A 10,056-nucleotide genomic window follows, 5' to 3' on the forward strand; every position below is an offset into this window, starting at 1 on the left:
CTCGGCCTTCTCGGGTTTCTGGCAGCGCGTCGCGGCACGTGGTCTGTCGGCCATGCGGTCTGCCAGCCCCTCTTCCCCGGAACGAGCCTGCCTCAACTGCCCGCTCGGGGGGCTCGCGCCCTCATTCTCAAGGGGTGCGGGGCGATGTCCTTGTCTCTTCCTGCTGGCTAGGGTGGCAGTCCCTGCCTGACGGGGCGTAAACCGCTCTGGCCCCTCGTGGTGGGGGAGGGAAGAGGTGTCCGGCACCCTGGTTGGAATTGGATGGAATCCCCACATGACTAATAAGGCGTTGATTCTGTGAGAAATAAACTTAATTAGAATGTGAAGATCCATGGTTCCACGACAAGGATAAAGAGGACGGTGGCAGGTGGGCCCACAGAGGGGGCGCGCCGTGACACACGGGCCACGAGAGAGGAACCGGTGCCTGCAGAGGCGGCTCCTCCCAGCGCTGATGGGAGCAGCACTCTGCCGTGGCTTCTGTTCTGCGGCTGGGTAACTCTAGGCGCGGCTGTGGTCACCTGCTGGGCTTGGAATAAACCGCCATCCCCGGTTCCCACAGCAGTGGGTATGCCCCGGGCAGCCAGGAGAGGCTGGGGAGGGGCCCTGCGCTGGACGTAAAGTCACACAGACAGCTTAGGCAACAACAAGGCAAGCACATGGCAATCCAAACAAAGACGGTACTTCAGAGAGCCCTTCCTTTACCTGAGTGACGGGGGCTGTGGGTGGGAGGCTGCTGCTCTCTTACCTGAGCTGTGTGTGTCCCGACCTGTGGGTGTGGGACAGTGAGAGCTGCAGTCCTGCCCTTGCTGACCATGGCAGCGACTCCAGTCCCGGGAAACAGTTCAGCAATGCAAACTCTATAAACTTTAAATATTCAGGGAAAACGCAAACCAAATGTGCTAAAAGCTTACCTAGAATATATGAAGTCCATGCCAGAAGCTTACCTGGGATGTAGAAGATATATACTAATTCAAGCCTACTGAGCACTGAAACAAAGAAACATTTAGCCCTTCCTCGATATAAAAGGAACTCAAAAATCTTGTTTGGAGCTCGGGTTTGAAACAGAAAGCTCCCGAGTCTGGCCAGCGGTCATTAAATCATTTTTTCCTTCTCAAAATCGTTCCTGAGTCCTGGCCTTTCTATACGCAAATAATTGAACCTCTCTCGACTTCCATAACATTTTGGCCATGTTCATTAACTACTTATAAAATGAATTACTTTTTCAAGGACTTTTAACATGTCCAATATCCCTCTGCATATGATCTAGAAGAGATATTATTATATTCATCGGGCATATAGGTACAGTACTTAATACTAATCAATGCACAAGTTCCTCTTTGAGTTGCAATTAATAGATCTAGGCTCCAGGTTTGCAGCACCACGCATGCTGTCTCTCCAGGGGAGCAGGCCATAATACAGTTGAGTTCTACTCACAGCACGCTGTGACCACTGCTCCGCTTAGCAGCCCTTCACAGCCTGCAGGCTGCAGCACAGCTGCCCCTTGAGAGAGGCTAGGAAGGTAGGCCAGTGTTTCACTAGCCTGGTGCATAGCGCCCTTTGCCACTGTGAAACAGAGCCCGTCTGGAGGCGATGTCCATTGTACATCTGGTTGTATTGAGCCATTGCCCCTGCCCCTTTTTTTGACAGTGAAATCCCAGGCCTGCTCTGATCAATTTAAGTGCTGTGTCCTAAGAACTGGCCCTGCGCTCTCTCCACTCCAGGGTCACTGCCCCTTTCCTCAAGCAGGGAGCTCATGCTGGGTGCCTCTCCAGTGTGGCAGGTGGCAGCAGGAATTCTGTGGCCACGCAGATCCCAGTTGAATTCTGGCTTTGTCACTTCTGGCTATGTGATTTTAGGCTGTCACCTCTCAGATGCTTAGGGGATTCTGTAACAACAAGGAGATAACAGTATCTGTGACAGAGCGTTTGTTCTGAGAATTGAATGTAATTGCACAGAGAAGGGATATTTTGCACTGTAAGCAGAAAGATATCTGAAAAATCACCAACTGTTTGGAAACTAAATAACACACTTATAAATAATCCTTCAGTCAAAGAAAGAATCAAAAGAGAAATTAAAAATATTTTTGAATTGAATGAAAAAACAGGAAATCAAAATTTGTAGGATTCAGCTAAAGCAGTAGAGGGAACTCTTACAGCAATAGAACAGCTATGATATTAAGGAAAAAAGGTCTTAAATGATGATCTCAGCTTCCAACTTAAGAAACCGGGGGCGGGGTTGGGGTGGGAATTAAACCCTAATTAAAGAAAAAAAAAGGAACTAATGAATATCAAAGCAGAAATCAATGAAACAGAAAACCAAAACAAAAACAAAAAACAGAGAAAACCAATAAACCAAATGCTGGTTCTTGGGAAAGTCAACAAAGTTGATAAAGTGTTAACCATATCAGAAAAGAAGGAAGACAAAAGTTACCAATTTCAGAGGCATGAAGATGAAAAGGACCTTTTGGGCAAATGAATCTATTCATTGTCTTGTTACAGTGATGGTTTCAAGTGTCAAAGTTTAATTGTACATTTTTCGTACGTGCAGTTATTTTATGTCAATTATACCTAAGTAAAGTTGTTAAAATACAAAACCAAACCAAACCACAAGTGCATTATTAGGAGAAACTTTAAAGCCCTAAATAAACGGAAAGAGAGAGATGGCAAAAGATGAGCAGAGGTGTCAGCAGAGTTGAGGACCTGCACGCCTTTGCAAATACCTCAGGTGTTAGGCTGACCCTAGGGATAGGAACAGGCCAGGCTCCACCCAGCCCAGAACAAGCCACAGAATCATATCAGCAGTTCCCCCACCTCTTGTGATGTACAAGAAAACGGAATTCTTTCTGAATAATGGAGAGTGTCATCCACAGCCTCTAAAGTTTTGTTCAAAATGATCAGCATTTACTCCAACATTACCAGGGGGGTTAGTTTCCTGGGCTGCTCAAGCAAATGCCATAAGATGAAACAGGTCAGGTTAAACAGTGGAAATTTATTTGCTTGGGTTTGAGGCTGGGAAAAAATCCAAATCAAGGTGTAGCGAAGGCAATACTTTCTTCCTGAGACTAATAGCTGCTGGTGATTCTTTTTTTTCCCCAAAAGTTTTATTTTGTTTATTTTTTCCCTACCCCTTGTTGTTTGCACTCGGGGTCTGTGCTCTGTGTCCATTCGCCATGTGCTCTCTGTGTCTGCTTGTCTTCCCTTTAGGAAGCACTGGGAACCGAACCTGGGACCTTCCAAGTGGGAGAGAGGCGCTCAATTGCTTGAGCCACCTCTGCTCCTGCTTTCTTGTGTCTCTCATGGTGCTTCCTCTTTGCATCTCCTTGTTGCGTCATCTTACCATGCCAGCCTGCCATGCCAGCTCGCTGTCTTGATTGTCTTCTCCAGGAGGCACTGGGAACTGAACCCGAGACCTCCCACCTGGGAGGCGGGAGCTCAGCCACTTGAGCCACATCCACTTCCCTGCTGGTGATTCTTGGTCCTCAACTTCTCACATGGCAACATCTCCTGGTCGCTCCCCAACCTTTATTTTTTGAACAGGATATATATATATATATATTTTAAGCAAATGAATTTTATTGATACATATTAATAAAGCATACAATTTCAGTCAAAGTGTACAATCAATGGTATTTGGTATAATCACATAGTTGTGCATTCAATCACTTCAATCATTATTAGTGCATTTTCATTATTTCAATGTAATAATAATAATAATAATTAAAAAACAGACAAGCAAACAAGAAAATTCTTCACCTCTCAGTCTCTCTATGCTCCCCCTGCTGTACATAGCTGCTATTTCTGGCTGTTCCTGCACATTTATTTATTTATTTATTAAGCAGTTTTACCGAGATATATTCACATACATATGATCTATCCCAAGTGTATAATCTATGGCTTTTAGGATAATCACAATGTTGTGTATTCATCAACACAAAAAATTTTAGAACAATTTCATTACTCCAAAGAAGAGAAACTCCACACCCCTGAGCAGTTCTTCCCAGGTCTACATAACCACGAATGTAATTCCATCTTTATATATTGATTTATATTTATAGTTTATATAAATGGAATCATACTGTATTAGTCAGCCAAAGGGGTGCTGATGCAAAATACCAGAAATTAGTTGGCTTTTATAAAGGGTAATTTATTTGGGGTAGGAGTTTACAGATACCAGGCCATAAAGCATAAGTTACTTCCCTCACCAAAATCTATTTTTACCTGTTGAAGCAAGATGGCTGCTGACGTCCGTGAGGGCTCAGGCTTCCTGGGTTCCTCCCTTCCAGGGTCTTGCTTCTCTCTGGGTCCAGGGTTCCTTTCTTCCTGGGGCTGGCTTCTCTTCCCTCTGTGAGCTGACTTCTCGGGGCTCCAGCTTAAGGCTTCAGCTCCAAACTCCAACATCAAAACTCCAACATCAAAAGCTCTTAACTCTGTCCTTTGCTATCCCTTTTATCTGCACAAGAGGTTTACATAATTACTTAATCAAATAACTCTATGAATCCAATATAATTTAATATGCCCAGAGGAAAAGATCAGTTTACAAACATAATCCAATATTTCTTTTTGGAATTCATCAATATCAAACTGCTACACATACAATATGTGATACTTTGTGTTTGGTTTATCTTACTTAGCATAATATGGTTTTTTTTGGTCTGAAATTAACATTTTATAGTATGTAACATACATTTGTTCAGCTTCAAAGAAAAATGGTCTTATATAAGCAATTTTACCCATATTAATATTTCACACAAGGTTTACTAAGCTATACTGTCCCATGTTACATTTTTTATCTTTCCTTTTAGTAACATACCTTAGACTTTCCCTTTAAACCAAGTTCATATCCACATAATAGTGCTGCTAGTTACATACATTATGTTGTACTTTCACATTTTCTCTTCATTTCCAAAGATTAACACACATCCTTATTACTAATTCTGCACAAATTAACCTTCAGCTTGCCATTCTCTAACCTCATTCTCTCTTCTGGTGACCCATGTTTTAGTTGTTAACTCCATGTAATTACACAATTTATTTAGTTCATATTAGGGCAATCATACAGTGTTTGTCCTTTTGTGCCTGGCTGGCTTCACTCAACATAATGTCCTCCAGGTTCATCCTTGTTATCATAGGCTGTAGGACTCCACTTCTTCTTACAACTGCTTAATATTCCATCGTGTGACCATACCGCAGTCTGTTTATCCATTCATTGATCGATGGAAACCTGGGTTGCTTCCATCTTTTGGCAATTGTGAATAATGCCACTATGAACATAGGTTTGCAGATGTCTACTCTTGTCACTGCTGCTAGTTCTTCTAGGTATATACTCAGTAGTGGTTTGCAGAGTCATGTGGCAACTCCAAATTCAACTTCTTTAGTAACTACCAAACTGTCCTCGACATGGGCTGCACCACTCTGCGTGCCCACCAACAGTGGCTCTCCCTCCACAGCCTCTCCAACACTTGTCATTCTCTGTCTTTTTAATAGTGTCCATTCTGATAGGTGTGAAATGATATCTCATTGTAACTCTGACTTGCATTTTCCTAATCGCTAGTGATGTGAACATTTTCCCTTTTTTTTTTTTTTTTTTTTGCCATTTGTATTTCTTCTTTTGGCCTTTCAGGTGCACTTTCCCTTCCAAACGAATTTGGTAATTACTTTGTTTCTGTAAAGTAGGTTGTTGGAATTTTGACTGGTTATGCATTGAATCTATGAAACAGTTTGTGTAGGAGTGACACCTTCATGATAGTTAGTCTTTCAATCCATGAACATGAAATGTCTTTCTATTTGCTTAGGTTGTCATTGATTTCTTTTAGCATTGTTTTGTAGTTTTTCTTCATATAGGCCCTGTACTTCTTTGGTTAAATTGATTTCTAGGTATTTGAGTCTTTTTGAGGCTATTGTAATGGGATTTTCCCCCTGATTTCCTCCTCAGATCATTCAATACTAGTGTACAGAAACATTACTGATTTTTTTCATGTTGATCTTGTATCCTGCTACTTTGCTGAACTCATTCATTAGCTCAGATAGCTTTGTTGTAGAGCAGGGGTTCTTAATCGGGGGTCCGTGGAAAGATTTCAGGGGATCCATGAGCTTGAATTGAAAAAAATCAACTTATTATTTTCTCTGACCTCTACTGAAATCTAGCTTTTTGTTCATTTATGAATGTATGCAATAAATTTTAGTAGTATTCATTACATATCACATTACAATTATTGCATATCTTGAGAAATTGCTTACGCTACTCTATACTTAGAAATTACAGTAGGTGTTAGACCTGGTGCTAGTTGAGTGTCATAAAACCATCTGCTGCTACATTCTGAGAAGGGGTGCGGGGTTTTTGCCAACTGGCAAAGGGGCCCATGGAACCAAAAAGTTAAGAACCCCCGTCGTAGACATTTCAGATTTTCTAATAAAAAGTCACGTCATCCACAAACAGCAACACTATTTTTTCCTGTTTGTATGTCTTTGCTTTTTTCTCTCGTCTAATTGCTCTAGCTAGAACTTCTAGTGCAATGCTGAATAACAGTGGTGGCAGTGGGTCCCAATATTAGGGGGAAGCTTTCTGTGTTTCTCAATTGAGTACAATGTTGGCTGTGGGTTTTCACATACACCTTTTATCAGATTGAGGAATTTCCCTTCTATTTCTATCTTTAGAAGTGTTTTTATCAAGAAAGGATGCTGTGATTCGTTGAATACCTTTTCTGGATCAACCTTCAACTTGTTAATGTGGCGTCTTACTCGGATCGATTTTCTTATGTTGGACTACCTGAGAAGCCATCTGGTCCTGGACTTTTATTTATTGGGAAATTTTTGATGACAGATTCAATCTCTTTAAATGTGATTGGTTTGTTAAGTTCTTGTATATCTTGTAGTGTCAGTGTAGGTTGTTTGTGTATTTCTAGGGATTTGTCCATTTCATCTAGGTTGTCTAGTTTCTTGGCATACAGTTTCTCATAATATCCTCTTATGATCCTTTTTATTTCTGTGGGGTCAGTCTAAATTTGCCCCTTTCATTTCTCATTTTATTTATTCGTATCATCTCTCTTTTTTTCTTTGTTAGTCTAGCTAGGGGTTTGTCAATTTTATTCATCTTCTCAAAAAGTTTTGTTGATTTTCTCTCTTTTTTTTGTCCTCAAGTTCATTTATTTCTCCTCTAATCTTTATCTCCTTCTGCTTGCTTTGGGATTGGTTTGCTGTTTTTTCTAGTTTCTCTAGTTGTTCAGTTATGTCTTTGAGTTTAGCTTCTTTTTCAATATAGGCATTTAGGGCTATAAATTTCCCTCTCAAGACTGCCTTTACTGTATTCTATAAGTTTTTGTGTTTTTTTTATAAGATCTATTTTTATTTCTCTCCCCTTCCCCTGCCCACCATCTGCTCTCTGTGTCCATTTTCTGTGTGTTCTTCTGTGTCCACTTGCATTCTTGTGAGTGGCACCGGGAACCTGTGTTTCTTTTTGTTGCGTCATCTTGCTGCATCAGCTCTCTATGTGTGCAGTGCCACTCCTGGGCAGGCTGTGCTTTTTTCTCATGGAGTAGCTCTCCTTACGGTCCACACTCCTTGCACGTGGGGCTCCCCTACATGGGGGACACCCCTGCGTGGCACGGCACTCCTTGCACACATCAGCATTGTGCATAGGCCAGCTCATCACATGGGTCAGGAGGCCCTGGGTTTGAACTCTGGACCTCTCGTGGTAGGCAGACGCTCTATCCATTGAGCCAAATCCACTTCCCCCATAAGTTTTAATAATTTAATAATTATATTCTTTTAATAATTGTGTTCTTGTTTTCATCATTTGTCACAAAATATTTACTGATTTCACTTGCAATTTCTTCTTTGACCCACTGATTATTTAGGAGTGTGTTATTCAGCCTCCAAACATTTCCAAATTTATCTCTTTCCTGTCTATCATTGATGTCCAGTTTCATTCCATTATGATCTGAAAAGGTACTTTGCATAGTTCAATCTTTTCATATTTATTAAGAGCTGCGTTGTGACCCAACATGTGGTCTCTCCTGGAGAGACATCCGTGGGCACTTGAGAAGAAGGTAGAACCCACTGAGTTTGGGTGCAGTGCTCTGTACACACCTGTTAGGTCAAACTTGTTTTTCATTTTGTTCAAGTTCTCTGTGTCCTTGTTCATCTTCTGTCTAGTTGTTCTATCTAATGATGTGAGTGGGCGTTGAAGTCTCCATCTATTATTGTAGAGATGTCTATTTCTCCCTTCAGTTTTGCCAGAGTTCGCCTCATGTACCTTGGGGCACCCTGGTTAGGTGCATAGATATTTATGACTGTTATATCTTCCTGGTGTGTTGTCCTTTTTATTAATATATAATGGACTTCCAGGAAGATGGTGGATTAGAGAGACATGGGACTTTCTTCTCCTCCAGAAAAATAGCTAGAGGACAGGCTGAAACCATTTAGAAAAAGATCTTATAGGGTTTAGAAGGCAAAGGCTGGACATCGCCCAGAGGAGAGCGCGACGAAGGAGGGAAATCGTGGCAACAGAACTGAGTGGAAACCAGCGGCTGCTGCTGCCGGCACCCTCCCCACACTAAAGTCACTTTAGAATTCTCAGGCCTCTGGGCCTGTGGTTACAGACAAAGGGGCTCCAGGGATCCACCACCCCAGGAGAGGGGAGAGAGAGGGGCACAGCCTAAGGCTGGCTCAGCTTCTGACCCACAATCTGGCTGGCTGTGTCCAGGAGCCCTTCCAGGCTGGGTGGGGCTGGGCCAGGGTTTGTCTTGGAGCCGGCAAGGGGCTAAAGAGATACCACCCTGCAATCTCCTCCTCTACTAACCAGGACTGCTTGTTGAGGACTCAGAGGGGAGTGGAAATATTTCAGATCAGGAAAGGGAGGGCCTGCCAGAGAAGGCTGGAGAACTGTCTCAGAGAAAGTTTGAATTACAAGGCTCCTAGCCTCCAGACGGGAAGATCTACCAAATTGAGCTGGTCTGTGTTGCAACAAATACACTCTGACAAGAATGCCATCTGTTGGCAAACCAAGGAAATGCATGCAAGAAATTAAAAATAAGTAGGAGTGCTCGCTTCGGCAGCACATATACTAAAATTGGAACCATACAGAGAAGATTAGCATGGCCCCTGCACAAGGATGACACGCAAATTCGTGAAGCGTTCCATATTTTTATATTGGGATTCACTTTACAGGAAGTTTTGGATCACAAAGTGGTTCAACAATGGCAGTGGAGGAATACTGGTATGGGATGTTATTGACAGGCGATATATGGTTGACAGGGAGTTATACAGGGCATATGTCCAGGGTGCATGGTAATGTTTAGATATACTCTAGTGGAAACAATTAAAAACAACAGCTGGGGGGGTACTGGGTTCCTGGCCAGGCGGACTCTGTCGTGGTCCCTAGGGGAGCAGCGGCAGTCCCCCAGGTGCAACGGTAAGAACCAGGAAGGAATGAGGGTCCAACAGTGGGCTCCTGATACTAATGACTATGCTTATGAGCCTATACGCCTGCAATAAGAACAAGGCCTAGAGCAGCACTGTGCCTGGGAGTTTCCTCCTGACAGCCTTCATGTTACTCAAATGTGGCCAGTCTCGAAGCCAAACTCAGCATGTAGATGCAGTGCATTCCCCGCAGCGTGGGACATGACACCCAGGGATGAGCCTCCCTGGCACCGAGGGATCACTACCAAATACCAGCTGAAGATGGAACTAGAAAATGACCTTGAATTAAAGGTTCAATGCGGATCAGCAGAATATCCCTGTCTACATATAATAACATGACTTTAAAATGCTGTTTGACCTAATGTAAGGAGGAAATGGAAAGGAGAAATGAGTTTATATGGCTATGAGTCTCTAAAAAAGAGTCTGGAGGTTGTCAGAAGGATTGCCCTTATGCACACCTGAGCAGAGTCTCAGAGACAGATAAAGTAGATACAACCCCAGGTATTGGTTCTTTTGAGGGATAAAGAGACCCATGGGTTCTATGGTCATGGCAGATGGGGTTGACTGCCATGTCAGATGGCCCTTCTTTGGAGCTGGTGTTTCTGCGTGATGGAACTGGACTCAGATGGGATCTCTTTTC

At 42.8% G+C, this 10,056-nt stretch overlaps 1 non-coding gene across 1 annotated transcript; it reads left to right on the forward strand.

Annotated features, from left to right (window-relative positions):
• The first annotated feature begins 9,036 nt into the window (after positions 1-9,036).
• Positions 9,037-9,143, forward strand: LOC131278123 (U6 spliceosomal RNA). The gene has a single exon (XR_009185373.1). It is a non-coding gene; the product is annotated as a U6 spliceosomal RNA (small nuclear RNA).
• Positions 9,144-10,056: the final 913 nt, after the last annotated feature.

Source organism: Dasypus novemcinctus, chromosome 3 (assembly GCF_030445035.2).
Source record: "Dasypus novemcinctus isolate mDasNov1 chromosome 3, mDasNov1.1.hap2, whole genome shotgun sequence".
Taxonomy (NCBI): domain Eukaryota; kingdom Metazoa; phylum Chordata; class Mammalia; order Cingulata; family Dasypodidae; genus Dasypus; species Dasypus novemcinctus.